The 17,815-nt window shown below is 43.5% G+C and overlaps 1 pseudogene; it reads left to right on the plus strand.

The window, feature by feature from the left end:
* The first annotated feature begins 6,677 nt into the window (after window positions 1-6,677).
* Window positions 6,678-7,513, plus strand: LOC132214746 (large ribosomal subunit protein eL8-like; annotated as a pseudogene).
* The last annotated feature ends 10,302 nt before the right edge of the window (window positions 7,514-17,815 follow it).

Consider the following 17,815-nt stretch of genomic DNA (forward strand, 5'->3'; position numbering starts at 1 on the left):
ATAGGGCCTTTCATGGCCGGCTTGTTTCCTTTAGCCCGGCCCCTCAAAGTCCATCCAGGCCCTATGAACCCCTTCCCTTCTAAGCGGGAAACGACGCCTCCCGCCCAGACCCTTCATCGCCTCCCTGCATCCCCAGCTGCTGGAAGGAAGCCTGGCTGAAGTGGTCTCATGACTCTGTGAGCGAACCCAGGCTTATAAAATGGGATTTTCTATGTAGCTATGGAAAATACAGTTTCAGTGAATAGGCATTTCCCCACTCACGTTAGAAATTGAACTTGGTTAAAAGAGGAAAGGCTGGGGCAGATCAGCTGGTGGCCCAATTAGAAAGCTCAGAGCCAGAGCTGTGCCAAGCCCCGTCTTCACTCCGAACTAGAGAAAAGCGGCTGCTGAAGCAGCGTGTAGCCTGAGGGTCTAGTCCAGGGGTGGGCAAACTTTTTGACTCGAGGGCCACAATGGGTTCTTAAACTGGACCGGAGGGCCGGACCAAAAGCATGGATGGAGTGTTTGTGTGAACTAATATAAATTCAAAGTAAACATCATTACATAAAAGGGTACGGTCTTTTTTTTTTTTTAGTTTTATTCATTTCAAACGGGCCGGATCCGGCCCATGGGCCGTAGTTTGCCCACAGCTGGTCTAGGAACAGGGCAAGGCCATCTGGACTTGCCTCTAATGGACGGCTGAGCATTTCAGTCCCCCAAGCCACAGGATTGGGGATATTCGCAGAGAAAATGTGTATTTCCATGGTCGCTGGGCCCCAACCTTGGCCACCCAGCCACTCGGGGCCCGGGGTGGAATGACTGCAGATGGCGGGTAAGACCAGAAGCCTCCAGTTACATTCCTAGGTAAGCGCTCTCTTTTTCCACTTTGGAAGGGCCCTGTGATTTCTACCAGCTGAGGGTGGTGAAAACTCCCCAGGCCCTGCACACACCTTACTTTGCTGTGGCTGTGAGCTGTGTTCCCAGGGCCACATCACCAAAGGCTAAGCACAGATGGACCAGCAGGGAGAGAAATGCCCAGCCCAGCCCAGCCTCCTCTGGCCTCTGGTGCAGTCCTGCTAACCCTGGAGCTCTGGGTAGCACAGCATCCCAACCCCAGGCGATGGCTGTGATGGGGAGTCAGCAAGCTCCCGTGCAGTGACCGGGCCCAGCGTGGCCCCTGGACTCGCCCTGTGCTCTGAACGGTGCCCAGGAGAGGTGCCCTAGAGCAGAGGGCTTGGACCCGCCCTGCTTCCCACCTTGGATTAAACTTGGACTGAGATGCTGACACAGGGGGAAAGCGGGCAGGAGCATACCCAGCACCAACAAAACACTGCTCAGCGAAGAACTGCAGCTGGGCTCAGCTGGCCAGGAGGCTGGGAGGACACGGAGGAAAGACCAGGGCCCAGGCTTCTCTCTGTCCCAGTCTCTCTACTCAACCAAGTTGGGCCTCTGTGCTGCTCTCCTCAACCAAACCAACAAATTAAATCACGCTGAACTAATATCCCCAGGATCCAAAAATCCATCAATAAAAGTGAGGTTGGTGTTTGAAATCTTTCCCCCGAGGGAGTGGGTATGTTTAAAAGTTCTTCATAAATTATCTAAAAGGAAATCTGAATCATTCCGGTTCTTAGAAGAGTCCTACGAGACAGCAGGACACCTAACATCTCGCGCTGTGTGCACGTGTAGGTCTATGGGAGCTTCACCCCAGCCCTGGTCCAGTGGTGAGTTTAGGGGGAAACCTGACCCTCCCCATGGCCATTTCCTTCCCCTCCTCCCCACACTGAGATTTTCGCTGGGCAAATTTTCAGGATCATTTTCTATGATTGTTTTCTTGATAAACAGTCCATGCATAGTGTTTGAATTGTTTAATAGTTTCATTGCTTCATAGTTCCTGAGAAAACAATACCATAGGGGGAGCCTGAAAATGAAGCTGGAAATAATTGGGGAGTGAATAAGGAGTCAATTTTATTCTCACTCCTTGAATTCCAGGAAAGTGGGGACGTGGCAGAGTCTAGTGCAGAGCGAGCCTGGCTGCTGGCCCAGCACACAATGGGCTTGCCATGGAGCCACGGGCTTCGTGGTGAGAAGGACAATGGGAGGCAGCAGACACCCAGGCCCCGCGGAGCGCTGAGCCACAGGCAGCCAGAGGACAGGCGTAGGCTCCTGTTCTCTCACCCACAATAAGGGCTCAAAATAGGATCTGGCAGGAGGGCCCTTTGTAGAGCAGCGCCTGGGCCTGCGATGGGAAGCCACACCTAGGAGCCCTAGGACACCCTGGGGAGGACCAGGGCCCAGGAGGCAGAGACTAGGTTGGGCTCTGCCTCTGTCTCTTACCAGGTTTGTCCCTGGGCCCTGCAGTCTTCCTGTTTGACCCAGTTCCCTCACCTAAAAACAAGGGGAACAATTTCCAGCTTTGGGAGCACGCCGACTGTCATGGAGAAAACGTGTGAACCGTGAAAACTAGAACCTCTGGCTGGACGAGATACTGAGTCAGGGTGGAGCCAAAGGCCCCACATGCCAAGGGTCCCTGATGCTGAGCCCTCCCAGTGAGGTCAGGCGCACTCTGGGTGGCAGGGAGCAGATGGGTCTATGACATTCTTTCCTCGGCTACATTAAATTTCCCCAAATAGGGGCACATCTCATTGTTGGCCTATGTTTTGAAGACCCTCTGGGTGCTTTAGGGGGAACCTGGGAAGCACAGATTGGCTCCAAGCCATCCCAGACACAGAAAATAGGACCACAGCTGGAACAGAAGATATAGGGAAGCAGCTTTTAGCTCTGTGAGAGGAAGAGCTTTCTAGCAGTAACACTCAACCACGGGCAACAGGAGTAACGCAGCCCTGCCAGTGCCCACGCAGAGCTGAGCACTGCCAGGACCAAAGGGCGGGATCAACTAGCTGACCAGCCCTGGTCCTCCAAATCCCCAAAGCTCTTCACTGAACCTCCTCTGTACACTAAACTGATGCTCAGTATTTGAAAGCTTCCCCTGGTCTTTATGGGTCTGACAGGAAGAAGGAAAGAACGTTGGAAACCAGATCATTATGAATGGCCTGCTCAGACCCTGGGCTAAGCTTTTTCTCCCAGATTCCATCTGGAAAGTTCTGTCTCTCCAGGTTTGCTTAATAAGTCTGGAATTCTTGTCCCTGTACCCAGAACTTTAGGGGAATCATCAAGTCAGAGTGTGATGGGCCCATTAAAGCAAGGCCTGGGTCTGTCTTACTCACTGGTGTTATTCTGGGGTCCAGGACAGCAACTGGCACAGTGTTGGTGCTCAGTAAATGTTTGCTGATTGAATGAATGGGAACTTATCTTTTTAGGGTTTGTCAACACTGATGTGGCAGGCCCTGCACAGGCCTTTCCAGGTAGATCTGGAATTTGACAGGCAGGTCTTTCCTCCTTCATAGCACCTCTTTTTAGGAAAACTGGAAGATCTGTCTTCTTTCCAGGTTCCTGTTGACACTTAGCATGGTATTCCTACCTCAGCAGGAGGTGATGAGGCCACCCTGTAGAATCTGAGAACCTCAACTCTGAGGGGGCTGCCCAGCCAGACTGATAGCTTTGGCAGACTGGCCTGTGTTTCTGAGACAAGGGGGAGCTGGGCAACTGCTATAAAAGTGCTCTTTTACCCACATTCACTTCAGCTGCTGAGTTAGTGACACTGGGCTTTGTTTTCTCGGAATAAACAAAGGATCCAGAATATCTATTCCTGTGTCTCATTAGGTTAGTGTGGTGATGGGCAATGGTCAATACCCTTGATCCGGAGTAGGGAAAGACATGTGTGATGGATGTGGCTGCTCCTATATGCTTCAACTTCATATGCATCAAACTCTGTGACTCCAGCATTATATCGTCTATTTTTCCGTGTGTGATGGAGGTTCAGAAAACCTGCTGACTGGACCTACCTAAAACTGGTTGCAAGATTCGGGGGTCTTTGCTTTTTCCCGCAATTAGGACATCGCAATTTTCCAAATCCCATTTCTGAAAGAAGTACTAAAATGTCATTTTATGAACATGTCAGCCCAAACACAGCCCAGGAATGAACCAGTGAAAAAGCAGCGGCACATCCACTGCCTGGCCTGTGACATTCCTAAAGGGAGGGCCCTAGGCTGGGACTCAGAAGAAAAACATTTGATTTCTCTCTTTGAATTTGACTGTTTAATGTAATGTGTGCCTTTCTCCCCAATGTCCCCACCTAAAAGTCAGGAAACTGGGGTCATAGAAGTTAAATGAATTACCTAGACACATTACAGTGATGTTTCAAGTCCCGGCCTGACCAGTTCCAAGCCCATGCATGCTCTCTTCACTACACCAGACTTTATTTATTTCTCTAAAAGGGGGCTCGAGTGTTTTTTTAAGCCATTCTCTCTGTACTTCAGTTTATATAGTTTCTATAACTCTGTCTTCCAGTTCACCAATGTCCTCTTTTTCTATATAGACAGCCTTTTCTTAAACCCATCTGTTGAACTGTTCACTTTAGATCTAGCGATTTTTAGTTTTAGAATACTTATTTGGTTCACTTTCTAGTCTCCATGTCTCTGATGGGATTCTCTTTCTATATAATATTATCCCTACTTTGTCATTGAACTATTTTAATATACTCATATTGGCTTATTTAAAGTCCATGCTCAGATCTGTCTCATCTTTGAGTCTGTTTATATTGACTTTGAAAATTATGCATTACATCTTCCTGCTTCTTCTTATGTCTAATAATTTTTTATCATATATTACCCAGTTGAGAGAATGGATTTGGTTTTCTTCCTTCCAAGAATGCTGATTTTGTTCTGTTAGGCAGTTTATTTCCTGGTGGATCAGCATAAGTCAGTCAATGATTGAACTTAAGCTTTGTTAAGGCATGTCTACACTAGTTCTTACTCTAAGAATGAAATATCCCACTCTTAAGGCATTCCTTATCTAGGACCTCAACTTATGGCCCTGGGTGTTCAGTGGGATATTTCTACTTTTGTTGTGAAATTCCAAATTGTCCCTGAAATATGTGACTTCTACAATCTCTTTCATTCATAGCCCCCGGCAGCCGCCAGGCCTCTCAGTCTTATGCATGACACTTGGTGCTTGGCCACAGACCCAACGGGGTCTTCATAGGTTTGCTGGTGTCCCTTCCTCAAGCAGTCTCTTCCTTCCAGTAGCATCTCCTGCAAACTCTGACTACTTCCAGGGCCCTGACCACCATCTGTTTTATCTGACTTGTGAGACCACAACTCTCTATTGGACTTTATTTCTTTGTGAAGTTTGGGAAGTCCCTCCATGCAGAAAGCCAGAGTGAGCATAAAACCCATGTCATGTTTCCCATCTCTCAAAAGTCATAGCATCCCTTTAAAATAACTAATTGTACTTCTTATCCCCAAATCTTTAGAAATTGATCAGGTGCTCTCAGGATCATTATAATCATATTTTTGTGAAGGCCATGGAGATGATATTGAAATAGAATCCCAAGGAAATGCCTTTGATGCCAAACCTAGTATGTAGGCAGACAAAGACCTGCACAAAGGTTTGGATCAAACAGAAACTACCATCTCTTCCACCACCTGGCAGTCTGTAATTTAACCACTTAGAGCCACCACTAAAGTTGGAAATATTCCTAATGACAATTGTTTTCATAATGAAACTGCACCACTGGATCACTGCCGGGAGCCGGTCCATCCTTGCTGTTTCAAGGGACCTGGCATATATGGCATACGGTTCTTAATATGTTTGCTCACCTTCTTGGCGCTGTGTTTTAACCAAGGTCACCTCTCCGAGAAAGGTTGAATCCCCAGGTAGGGATTTTCCCCTGAAGTTAGGGAGGGAATAAAACCCCTCAACTAAGTGCCAGGCGGGTAATTAATCCCTTTAACTACGAACAATCATGCTTAAGCTACATAATCTTTTCTCCCTGGAATGGAGATAAGAAACGCCCTAACCTTTGTAATAGAGATTGATAGGATTGAATCAACTGGTATAAATACAGTTGTAACAAGACAGAAACACTCAGAACTTAGAACACAGAACTCAGGAGACAGAATTCAGAAGACAGAACCTACACGGAGCCTAGAGACAGAGCCTAGCGGGAGAACATGGCAAAAGATCCTGGACTGAACCTGACTGCGGAGATTGGCAGGAGAGCCTGACTAGAACCTGGTGACTGAACCTGACTGGAGAACCTGAGCAGAACCTCTCTGGAGATCGAGACCAGAACTTGGCTGGAGATCCTGGCTAGGCTGCTGATCAACTGAACCCTGTCTCCGTGTCCTTCCTTCTTCGCCGACTCCGTCCATACCTTTGGGGACCCCTGGACCTGCTGGGGTTGGACCCTGGCAGATCACAATGCATATACAGCAAGTGAAGGTACCAACATCTGTTTTTGAGCTTCATATAGGGACCAAAAATGAAGTAATCTTAAGGCAATGCACTTGAGTTTGAAATATATATGCTTCTGGCTTGTTGACTCTTTGAGGCTTTGCTTTTCATTAGAAAGAACAAGAAAATGTTATTCTAATATCTCTCAGGACAATACAGTCACACATCAGCTCTCGGCCCTGCTGGTTACCTTGGCAAGCTTCTGATATTTCCTTTGGCATCTCCATGACTGAATTAGGAATGGATAAACTGAGACCCACATTTGGATCAATCCACATTTGGTTCAATGAAGGTATAGGAGAATTAAAATAGAACCAATCCTCTCTCTCCTCCTGTCACCCAAGATGCTGAAGGGGAAGAAGGTGGCGCCGGCCTCTGCAGTCGTGAAGAAGCAGGAGGCCAAGAAGGTGGTCAACCCCCTGTTCGAGAAGCAGCCCAAGAATTTGGCATCGGACAGGACATCCAGCCCAAAAGGGACCTCACCCGCTTTGTCAAGTGGCCCCGCTACATCCGGCTGCAGCGGCAAAGGGCTATTCTCTACAAGCAGCTGAAAGTGCCGCCTGCCATTAATCAGTTCACCCAGGCCTTGGACCGCCAGACAGCCACTCAGCTGCTGAAGCTGGCCCACAAGTACAGGCCTGAGACCAAGCAAGAGAAGAAGCAGAGGTTGCTGGCTCGGGCTGAGAAAAAAGCTGCCAGCAAAGGGGATGTTCCCACCAAGAGGCCTCCTGTCCTCCGAGCAGGGTCAACACGGTCACCACCCTGGTGGAGAACAAGAAGGCCCAGCTGGTGGTGATAGCACACGACGTGGACCCCATTGAGCTGATGGTCTTCCTGCTCGCCCTTGTGTCAGAAGATGGGGGTTCCCTACTGCATCATCAAGGGGAAGGCCAGGATGGGGTGCCTCGTCCACAGGAAGACCTGCACCACCGTCGCCTTCACACAGGTTAACTCGGAAGACAAGGGAGCTCTGGCTAAGCTGGTGGAGGCCATCTGGACCAACTACAACGACAGATACGACGAGATCTGCCGCCACTGGGGAGGCAACGCCCTGGGTCCAAAGTCGGTGGCTCGCATTGCCAAGCTGGAGAAGGCCAAGGCGAAGGAGCTGGCCACTAAGCTGGGCTAAGTGTGCACCATTGAGTTTGCTGTACATAAAAGTAATAAAAATTCTCCTCGACCAGCGTCTTGGTCAAAAAAAAAAAAAGAATAGAATCAATCCAGGTGGTGCAATAAATAAAAAGGGACTTGAACTAAGCATATAATCTCTTCTAACAAAATTCTACCTTCAACTGCTTTAACTAGTGAGCAACAGGTTGAACTGATTTATATTTTTTCTAGTGTATGTTCATCATTTGTACTTTACTCTAAATATAATTTCTTATTATAGTCATTAGCCTTCTATCCATTTATGACTTCCTAGAGTTTTTACAAATTTGGATAAAACAAATTTTGTCTGTCATAGTTGTCACAACTATTTCTTTTACTTTTAACGTTGTTAGTGTTTGTGAGAAAGAAGTCTTTAAGTTCCTTTTATCCTCAAATTTACTAAACATTTTATAATTTTTCTTTTGCTTTGTTAGAAAATTCTCATTTTTGTACTTTTAGGATAAAATATATTTTCTAAGTTTATTTATTTTCTCTTATTTTATTCAGAGTGACTTTATTTTGTTTTACAATATGAAGTATGGATCTAAATTACTTTTTCTCCATATTGTTGCAAATTACCTCCAACTCATTTTAGAAAAATGTACAGTCTTAATTGTTTATGGGAGTTTTTTACATATTAAATTTAAACCTAAGGAGAGTCAGTGTTTGGGATCTTTGGTCTGTTTCATTGGCCCATATTTTATTTCCTAAAAATGTATTATAATATCAGATAAACTTGGTCAAGCATTCTTATATTATTTAAATTTTAGAATATCATTTGAAATCCTCACAAATTTATTTTCCACACCACTTTTAGTATAATGTTATGAATCTTAAACAAACAATACATCACTACATATGAATTAGTTCTTTTGAATAAAGAGTTATGTTCAAAGACATTTATAATAGTATTTTAAATGACATAAAAAATACCTAAATGTCAAAGAGCAGTGGTGCAATATGTACCCTAATGTAAGTGTCATAGCACCATTAAAATATGATAGAATAGCCCTGGCTGGTGTGGCTCTGTGATGAGAGCATCAGCCTCTGCACCAAGGGTCACAGGTTTGATTCCCAGTCAAGGGCACATACATGGGTTTGCAAGTTTGATCCCCAGCCCCAGTTGGGGTGCGTTGAGGCAACCAATGGATGCATTTCTCTCTCATCAATGTTTCTCTCTCTCCCTCTTCCTCCTTTTCTTCCACTCTCTCTCTCTAAAAATCAATGGGAAATATATATATATATTTATATATAAATATATATGTATTTATATGTAAATATATATATCTTCAGGTGAGAATTAACACACAAAAAAAGGCAGAATAATGTAATAGCATGGACAAATTTTTATTATGAGCTTAAGATGACAGATACATTGTTCTTTAAACAGGATGATCCAAATTAAAAAAATGTCTTTATACTCATTCATTAACAGTTATCTCTGCAACTTCTACTATGAGCCAAGTACTATGTGGAATGTTGAGGTTCCCGCAGTAAACAAAGTGCACACAAACCCATACCCTCATGGGTACCCTCAGGGCATTTCCCAATGTGGGGACAACCAGTTTCACAAGAACAAACTGTGAAAACAGGAATTTGCAAGCCAGTTGTACAACACAGCCGGCCTTGCAACTGGCCATAGTGGGAATATTTACCCCACAGGCAAGCACTGCACATCAGGGCGTTCACCCCATCCCACCCTGCCCCCTGGAGCCAGTTGTTAAGCATTTGCCAGAATAACACTGGGGCAGTCAAACAATGAAGAACATGAATAAGCCTAAGATATACTAGTACACGGTAAGTTGGAGAGCAGTGCACACTAGAGAGAAAACTAAAGCAGTGACGTGGGATACGCCGTGTTCAGTTAGAGCAGAGTGGAGTTGTGAATAAGGTGACCAGAGCTCACTGAGGAGGTAGCAATTAAGTAAAGACTTGACAGGGCTGAGGGGGAGGCCTGGATGAGCACGGATCCTGTGTGCAGGGGGCTACAAAGCAGAGTTTAAAAGAACGGCTAACCTAAGTGTGCCCGCTGACCATCAGACAAATCATTCCATACCCTGAGTCAGGTGTGAAAAAGAAGCAAGGAAGTTACTTAACTATCCCAGGAATCAAGCAGCAATTTTTTGAGCAGAAACATGGGAACTGGGGAAATTTTGGTTTCCTTTGCTACAATTGGGAGTCACTCACATGGAGGGATTTCCAGAAGCAGACGGTTCTGCTGGACGGAACTGCACAGACAGGAGCTAGAATAAGAATTGTTGGTCTTAACCAAATGGTTCGTGACTCGGAGATGATAAGAATATAGAGTCAACCCTTGAAAGCAGAGCAGAGACCCAGCAGGCAGGTCGGCATCTCCATGCAGATTTCCTTTCATCCCGGGGACCCAGGTGCCGTGTTTGAGCAGCAGAGTCATTCCAGACCCCCCTGGGCTAGTCAGTGAGAGGGTGAGGAGGGTGCGGAAGAATTCTCAGGAATTCGGGGACTGGCAGGATTTCCGCTTACCGCTGAAGTGTCTATAGACACTTGAATAAGCGCTGAAACTCGCAAGGGGTTCCCGGCTTCCTTCAGGTTCCAGATTAGTAAGAATACCAACAATCCACACTCATTCCTCACCCTCTTGTAGCGATAGCTACGTGAATGTGCGGCGGTGACACTAACGAAAACGATTTGCAAAGCAAGTTAGTCACTCTTCCTTTTCTGATTTTAGACAAGGAAATTCATGACTGATTAAGTTTTCAATGACATTAAAATGTTAACAGAGAAATGCCAACATATGTAGTCATCAGAAATGTACAAAGGTAATATTATTAGACAAACAAATGTAACAAAAATAGAAACTCCCAGAGGGCATCGTGGTCTGGGGCAGTTTGGAAGACATAAGCCTTGCTTCTCTGCTTTCTACATGCTCAGCTAATCCACACTGCTGTCTAGGCACAGGGTCCGATTGCATAGGAACTTTTCTTGACTTTTTAACGTAACACATTTGTTTCAAGGCCTGGTTTCCAGCGTTGCTCTTGCTTTCCGGTGGTTGACGGGGTCTCAGTTTCCCCTGGCTCCCCTGTAAGCCCCTCCGGGTCCCCTGGTGGTAGAGCCACGGCTGCTCCCACCCACATTCTTTCTCCAGGAAAGTCATTCCCAGGGTCTGCTGCCTGCAGCCTCTGAAACCAACGTAGGAATTTCTCAGCAAGCTCTGTTTGCTCCTGCTTGTTGTATTTTGCTTTAAGTTGCAAAAACCTTAAAGTATTTTGCTTTAAGTTGCAACATACTTTACTGGTCCCATGGATCCTCTTGTGTGCTTTGGGATTACTGTGTTTGTTTTTCAAATTATTGCTCTTAGGTTTCCTTTCCTTTCTTTTTTGTTTCTTTTGTTTTGCTTTTCTTGGTGTCTCCTGGAAGCCTTTCCTTTGACCTCTGACCTCTTGCTGTAAGTCTCTGGGCAATGTGGATTTCTCGTGCATGATACCAGGAAAGACAAGAGCTACCATGAAAGCCACTTTTTTGTGTATTAATTGCTGTGGAGTTCTATTTTATAATATTGGGAGGATTATTTAAAATTAAAATGAAATGATGAATGTAGAGTGACTAGCTTATCGTAGGCTCTCAATAAAAATATGCAGAAAGAGTGTTTTGTAAGCTTCAAGATCCTTATAGTGTTGGCCAATAACACCTCCTCCATAGTCCATAGCCTCACTTCTGTGCTGTAGCTACCAAGGCTCTTGCCTGTGTCTGTCTCAGCCAGTGACCAGGGAGTGACCAAGCTGCCAGAGGCAGGGACTGGCCCTTGCTCCTCACGGAACCCCTGCACTCACCGCTGAGGGGGGCGAAGTGGACGGGGCGGGGGGGGGGTAAAGTAAAGTAGCAGTGCCTGTGGCCACGCCATAACACAAGAGCAGTAAAATACAGTCCTCGAGAGAATCCACAATATCTCAGCCACAAATCTGAGTTAATATTTCTCTAAGTAGCTGCACTTTTTTATTTTCTTTTGCCTGGTGAGGCATTTATGGTCTTAGTCTTCACGGAACACTGCCACTGAGCTTTTCGTTTATGGATCTTATTTCCAAGGAAAAGAGATGTAAACATTCCAACGTGAAAAGATCTCATTGTATTTATGAATTTTCATAATGGTCCATTTCCAGAACCTGTTAGGTTGATCACCAAGGGACACCACCATGGGAAAAGTGCCATTTGCGTTGTTTGCACAACATTCAGTACAAATCCGTCTTACCCAGCAGCTATCAAATTATCACATTTCCTATAGAAACCTATTTTTCTAGCTACCATAATAGCCACTTTTTCTAAGTAAAATCACTGTATTTATTAAAATGACTTAAAATGCGAACAACAGTGAAACCTGGGCATGGAGTGGCTTACAGGAAATTAGGAGAATAATTGGCTCCTAAGTTTCCTTGTCTTACAAACAATTTTTCTTCCTCCATCACTTCACATTTCCTCCTCGACGTGTTTGATTGAGCTCACACAGATTCTATGGCTCCGAGGCAACGGTCCACGTGGGCAGTGTGAATGCGAAAGGTCACATCTTGGGGAGTTATCTGCTTCCAAAAGGAATGGCTTGCATTTATTTTTCAAGTTGAAAACGTTTATTTTTTTCCTGTTCATGGAACTCAGAAATGCCCTGAGTAATTTTACTCGGACCGACCAAGCAGAATGAGCACGTTTTCCGCTGTGACAAGGCCTCGCATGTCTGGGTCTGCAAGGAGAAGTATTTGGAAGTTTCTTTTGGAAGCTAGGCCTCCAAATGATGGATTTTGTCTCAAAACCTGAGCTTTGCTTTTCTGCTGCAATTTACAAGGGAAGGAACCTTAATAAAAGGCCAGAATTCTCTGGGAATGTTTAACTAAGGTGAGCTACAAAAAGACCCGGCCAGCAGGCTCTAAACCTTTCTGATTGGGCACACACACACACACACACACACACACACACACACACACACACAATGTGAACTATTACCCCAATTCACAGGATGTCATCATTGAAGTTTTGAAGTTGGCAATGTGTATAAAATTGCAAACCCAAATGCCACAACCAGACTTTACAAAGGAAGTTTCCGAGAAGTGGCTTCTTTCTGAACCGTCAGCCTGACCAAAGTTCAAGGACAGGGGTCACTGTGAGCTGGCAGAGCGCATTCTGGCCTGGCACCTGTTTCCAGGCCAAACCTCCGAAGGCCCCTGTGGCAGCTCCCATACCTGGAACCCACTGTGTGGGCCGGTCCCTCGCTGCTTCCAAGATCCTCTCTGGCAGCATTCCATGCCATTTTAAGGCGTCTACCACCTAATCACACCAAAGCAGTCGTTTACTCCTCAGATGCAGGCTGCATTCTCCCCTGGCATTCCTCAATTCCTCCTGGGCCCTCTGCCTCTCCAGGCTGCAGCGCTAAGGTAGCAGAGACCCTGCCTTGCTTACCAGCCTTGACCCCTAAACGGCACTTGGCATGGGGCTGCCCTGAGTGAAACCTTATTTGCGATGATAACAGACATTTGGACGCCAGCTCCCCCAGGTCATGGACAGGTCCCTGTCCTGTCCCACTCCGCATTCAGTCCTGGCAAAAACCCCCACAGCTTCATTTCAGGAAAGTGGGGCCCCATTAAAATCTGCTACCAGGCTGTGCTTTGAAAGTATTTCAACAAAACCATGAGGTTGCTGTTATTCTGGCTCCTGAAATGCAAAATATACACATTTCATAAGGAATTTCCAGTTTATATCTAATGAATTTTTATCATCCTGGAAGACATAGGTCAACAAAGCCAGGTTTTGCGTAAGAAGTTTGGGGTTAAGTAGAAAAAAACTTTTCCAAAAATACTTCCCTTAGTTCTAAGAGTCCTTCAGTGTTGTGTTAGTAACGCTGTAGATAGGACTAAAATGTCTCCAAACTCTGAACTACAACTAAAAACAGTTACTACTTGCCTCTGGGAATTTCAACATCTGCTTCACTAATGTGTGAAGTCCTTACTATAATTTTTGAATAATGATTCTTGTCTCATTGTTTTTCTACCATAGTCCCTCCAAAATAACTGAACCTACGTTTTTCTGAGGCTCTTCACTGATCTTGTACCCTAACTTTATAATAAAACACACGAAGACACCTCAAAACAAGAAGATGTCCAGGACACAAACATTTAACTCAGAGTCTAGATTCTTAAAAGAATACAGCTGATAAACTGAAAAGAACATTTTTCAGTAGAACGTGTACAGTGATTCAATGCGGGAGTGGAGGACATTAGAGTAAGAACAATGAATATGGAAACAGCTCATTTGTGACACACTGGGGAGCAGGCACATGTGGAGCGGGGCACTTAAAATACCATCTTACCTGACCCTCACAGCAGCCCTAGGTTGTGGGTGCTGCTATTAGACCCATTACACAGGTAATAAGGACGGGTAAGCAGTGGCACTCAGTTCAAACCCAGGCCTTTCTGACTCCAACTATGAACTCTTACTGTTTTAACTCATCTACTTAGCTCATATGTGACAACGTATGTGGTTTGCATCCTTTCCCCAGGTAAAGAGAGACTACTCTTAGGCTGGCCAAGACTTGTTCCTCCTTATATGTGTCATTTAAAAGTAGATTTTCACTAAAGAAAAACAAAATATCTTCATAGTTGCAAATAATGACAATATGACAACATGTACTCTTTCATTACTGGATGCAGAGTTTATGTGCTATGCATTACAATAAGCTTATTCATACATTTATTTGATCTTGTCCACTCTTACAACTAACTACTTTGCTGGTTAACTCAGTTTCTCCCAATGTACCTATAAATTTATTATTTCTGATTGTGATTCTCTGAGTTTAATTATTTTAACAGATTTTAAGACTGTTATTAGTGGCATTTAAGCTAAGGACAATTATATCTTACTGAAATTTTATATTTTATTATTAAATAATAAATGGTTTAATTTCTAAAATTCTTTGCCTTTTATCTAATATTAATATTGCCACACCATTTTCTGTTTTTTAGTATTTTCATAGTATATTTTTTCATCTCTTTACTTTTAATTTTTTTCTTTGCCGGCTTATTTTAGGTAGAAGTTTAAGGCTGACTTTTATTTTGTTTTGTTTGTTATAATCACATATAAAAATCACTCAATTTATAATTAGAATTACTAATTACTCTTATTTCCACTTATTTTAGTCATCTTTTTTAGTGTTTTCTCTTTACCATATTTTTGGTTCATTTCATTTGTTTCTTTTTCCTAACTTCTGTCAAATTTTTTAGGTTTTCTTTTAATTTAAAAAAATATATTTTATTGATTGATTTTAAAGAGAGAGGAATGGAGAGAGAGAGTGAGACAGAAAGAGAGGGAGAGAGATTTGATTGATTTATTGTTCCACTTATTTATGCATTCATTGGTTGATTCTTGTATGTGCCCTGACTGGGGATGGAAACTGCAACCTTGCCTTATCCAGATGACACTCTAACTAACTGAGCTACTTGCCCAGGACTATTGATTAGGTTTTTCTTATTTCTCCTTATAATGACTTTGAAATTTGTATTCTACTTCCATTTATGTAGTTACACTAAACTTTTATTTCATAGACTTAAGTTAATAAATATAATATTTGTCATTATTTTTATCTACTTCCTAAACACACAAAGATATTGGAATACATCACTTCTGGTTTCTACCCTTCCTCCTACTATTGTTTTTAGTGCTATTGTTTTTAGTATTTTAATTGCATCTTATTTTTAAGCCTTCCAAATTTTGTCTTTTTTGTTTTTGTCAATGTTCTTTTAGATTTCCCAATATATCTGCCACTATTTTTATGGTCACTATTATTCCTGGCAACTGACTCTTATCTAGCTTCATTTTTCCACTTTATTATAGCCTGTCCTTTAGAAGTTTCTTGGTAATTTTCTAAGGGAGAGACTTTCTTAGTTCCTATTTTCCTGAAAATGTCATTATTTCTTTGTTTTGGCAATAATTGTGGTGGTGAGGAATCTTTCATCAGTATATTGTCTTTGTGAGAAAGACTTTCCTCTTTATTTCATGTTTTTCAGTCTTAACGGATCCAGTAGAGTTCTATTTTCATATATTCTCCTCAGAACTCCTGTGCTTCCTAGATTGAAATGTATGTTTTCCTTGAAATCTGAAAGATTCTCAGTTACTGTCTCTTTAAATATTGCTGGTGGTTTATTTCATTTACTTTATTCTCTCTTTCTGGAATTCACATTTTAAGGAATCAGCTTACCCCATCCTTCATATCTCTCGCTGACCTTTCCATCTTTTCCTTTCTTTGCTGCATTCTATTTGACTTCCTCAGCACTACCTTCTAATTTACCAATTCTTTAGCTGTGTGCTTAAACTGTAGTTTATTCTGCCCATTGAGTTCTTTTCAATGACATTTTTAATTGATTTTAGAGAAGACGGGAGAGAGAGAGAGAGAGAGAGAGAGAGAGAGAGAGAGAGAGAGAGAGAGAAATATCAATGATGAGAGAGAATCATTGATCATCTGCCTCCTGCATACCTCCTACTGGAGATCAAGTCCACAACCCAGGCATGTGCTCTTAACTGGACTCGAACCTGGGACCCTTCAGTCCCCAGGCCGACACTCTATCCACTGAGCCAAACCAGCTAGGGCTTCAATGACATTTTTCACCTAGAGAACTCCTACATGGCTCTCTAAATCACTGGCTAACCTTTTTATTACTATTTTCATTTATTCTTTTATCTCTTTAATACTTTGAAACATACTAATACTGTCGGTACTCTTTCCAGTTAAAGGTGCTTATTTTATTTTATTGACTCTCCTTCATTGTAGTTCATTTTCTTGGGTAGTTGGTATATAATTCTGATTGTGGCACTGTTTTCTCTGAGGGAGTCCCATGACCCCTGGTTTGTGAAAGCTTCTCTGCAACAATAACTTTAAATTTGTGTCTGCAAAAATCCTGAAAGGTGATTTTAATTTCTCCACTTGCAGTTCCCACACCAGGCTGGTAGTTCAAATATGGGTTATACATCTGTGTGTGCACAGCCTGGAATTTCAATTTTTCATGGGTGTCTTTCCTCTGCCCTGCTCTCCTCCAATACAGCATTTTATTTTTATTATTTTTATTTTTATTTTTTATAGAGTTCTTGAGTATGTTAGTTTCTATTAAATGGAAGGGACAGCTCTCTGAAGCTCTAGACCAGTGGTCCCCAATGTGGGGCACCTGCCTCACGGGGGGGGGGGCAATTTGATTTTTAAAGGGGGAAATTTGAGGAGTTATTAACAGTGAAGTTTTTACATTTCTTATTGTTCTAGGGGCCTCATATACAGTACATAAATATATACGTGACATATTTATGCATTTCAGTTCTCTATTATGTTTTGAAACTTTATTTGCTACTTTTTCATATAGCTTCAAATTATTATTATATTTTTAACAATTTCTTAGTCATTTCTTCCTTAGTACTTCAACTGTCCTTTTATTCTTTTATTTTTCTCTTTCATGGATGCCGTGTTCTTTGGAAGCTTGTTTAGACCAAGTGAATAGCCTTTTAGGCTTCCTCCACATGAATAGGAATTCACTTTTTGAATAATAAGAATTATATGTCCCTGGGGCAGGGGGGCATCGGGATTTTAGAGATGCTTAGGTGGGACATGGCCATAAAAAGATTGGAAACCACTGCTCTAGACTTTATGCGGGGCTCAGTTCTAGCTGCCTCCCTCAGGTACAGTCCAATACCCCATCTCCTACTCTATATGGGGGTGAGACCTCGTCTCCTCCCAAAGCTCTCTGACCATGAAGCTTCCTCACTGGCCACCTGGAGAGTTCATGTTTTCCTTTTATGCACAAGGTTACCAAAATTTTAGTTTTATCTTAGGAAATAGAGAGTGTTCATCACAATTTCCCCACCACATAGCCTCCACCCAGACACACACATACAGCCTATTGTCTGACCACATTCTGCTGTTCTCCAGGCCCCAGTTTAGATGCATTTTCTCTAGAAAACTTCCTCTGAGCTCTCAACTCCAGGAACAGCGGGGAGTACCCTTCCATGTGCCCCAGGCCTCATACCTGCCAGAACATTCCTCACCGATTCTTGCAACAGACTCTAAGACCCTTGAGGGCAAGATTGAGTCTTGTTCCTCATTTATGCTAAGCAGCTGGGACAGAGCCTAACTGGAGCTCGACACTCCTTACACTTGCTCTGGTCACCTCCTATGGGCTGGACACTGTCCTGAGTGATGGGATCGCAGCACAGATAGGCAGAGCCCATGAATTCCTGGGAGAGCAGACCCTTGGCCCCGTGCCCCCATGTGGCCCCGTCTCGATTTCAGTTAGTATGTTTCTCATGGTAGTTTGCTTCCAGGACTTTCCCCCATGGA

The sequence above is a fragment of the Myotis daubentonii genome, chromosome 13, assembly GCF_963259705.1.
Source record: "Myotis daubentonii chromosome 13, mMyoDau2.1, whole genome shotgun sequence".
NCBI classification, from domain to species: domain Eukaryota; kingdom Metazoa; phylum Chordata; class Mammalia; order Chiroptera; family Vespertilionidae; genus Myotis; species Myotis daubentonii.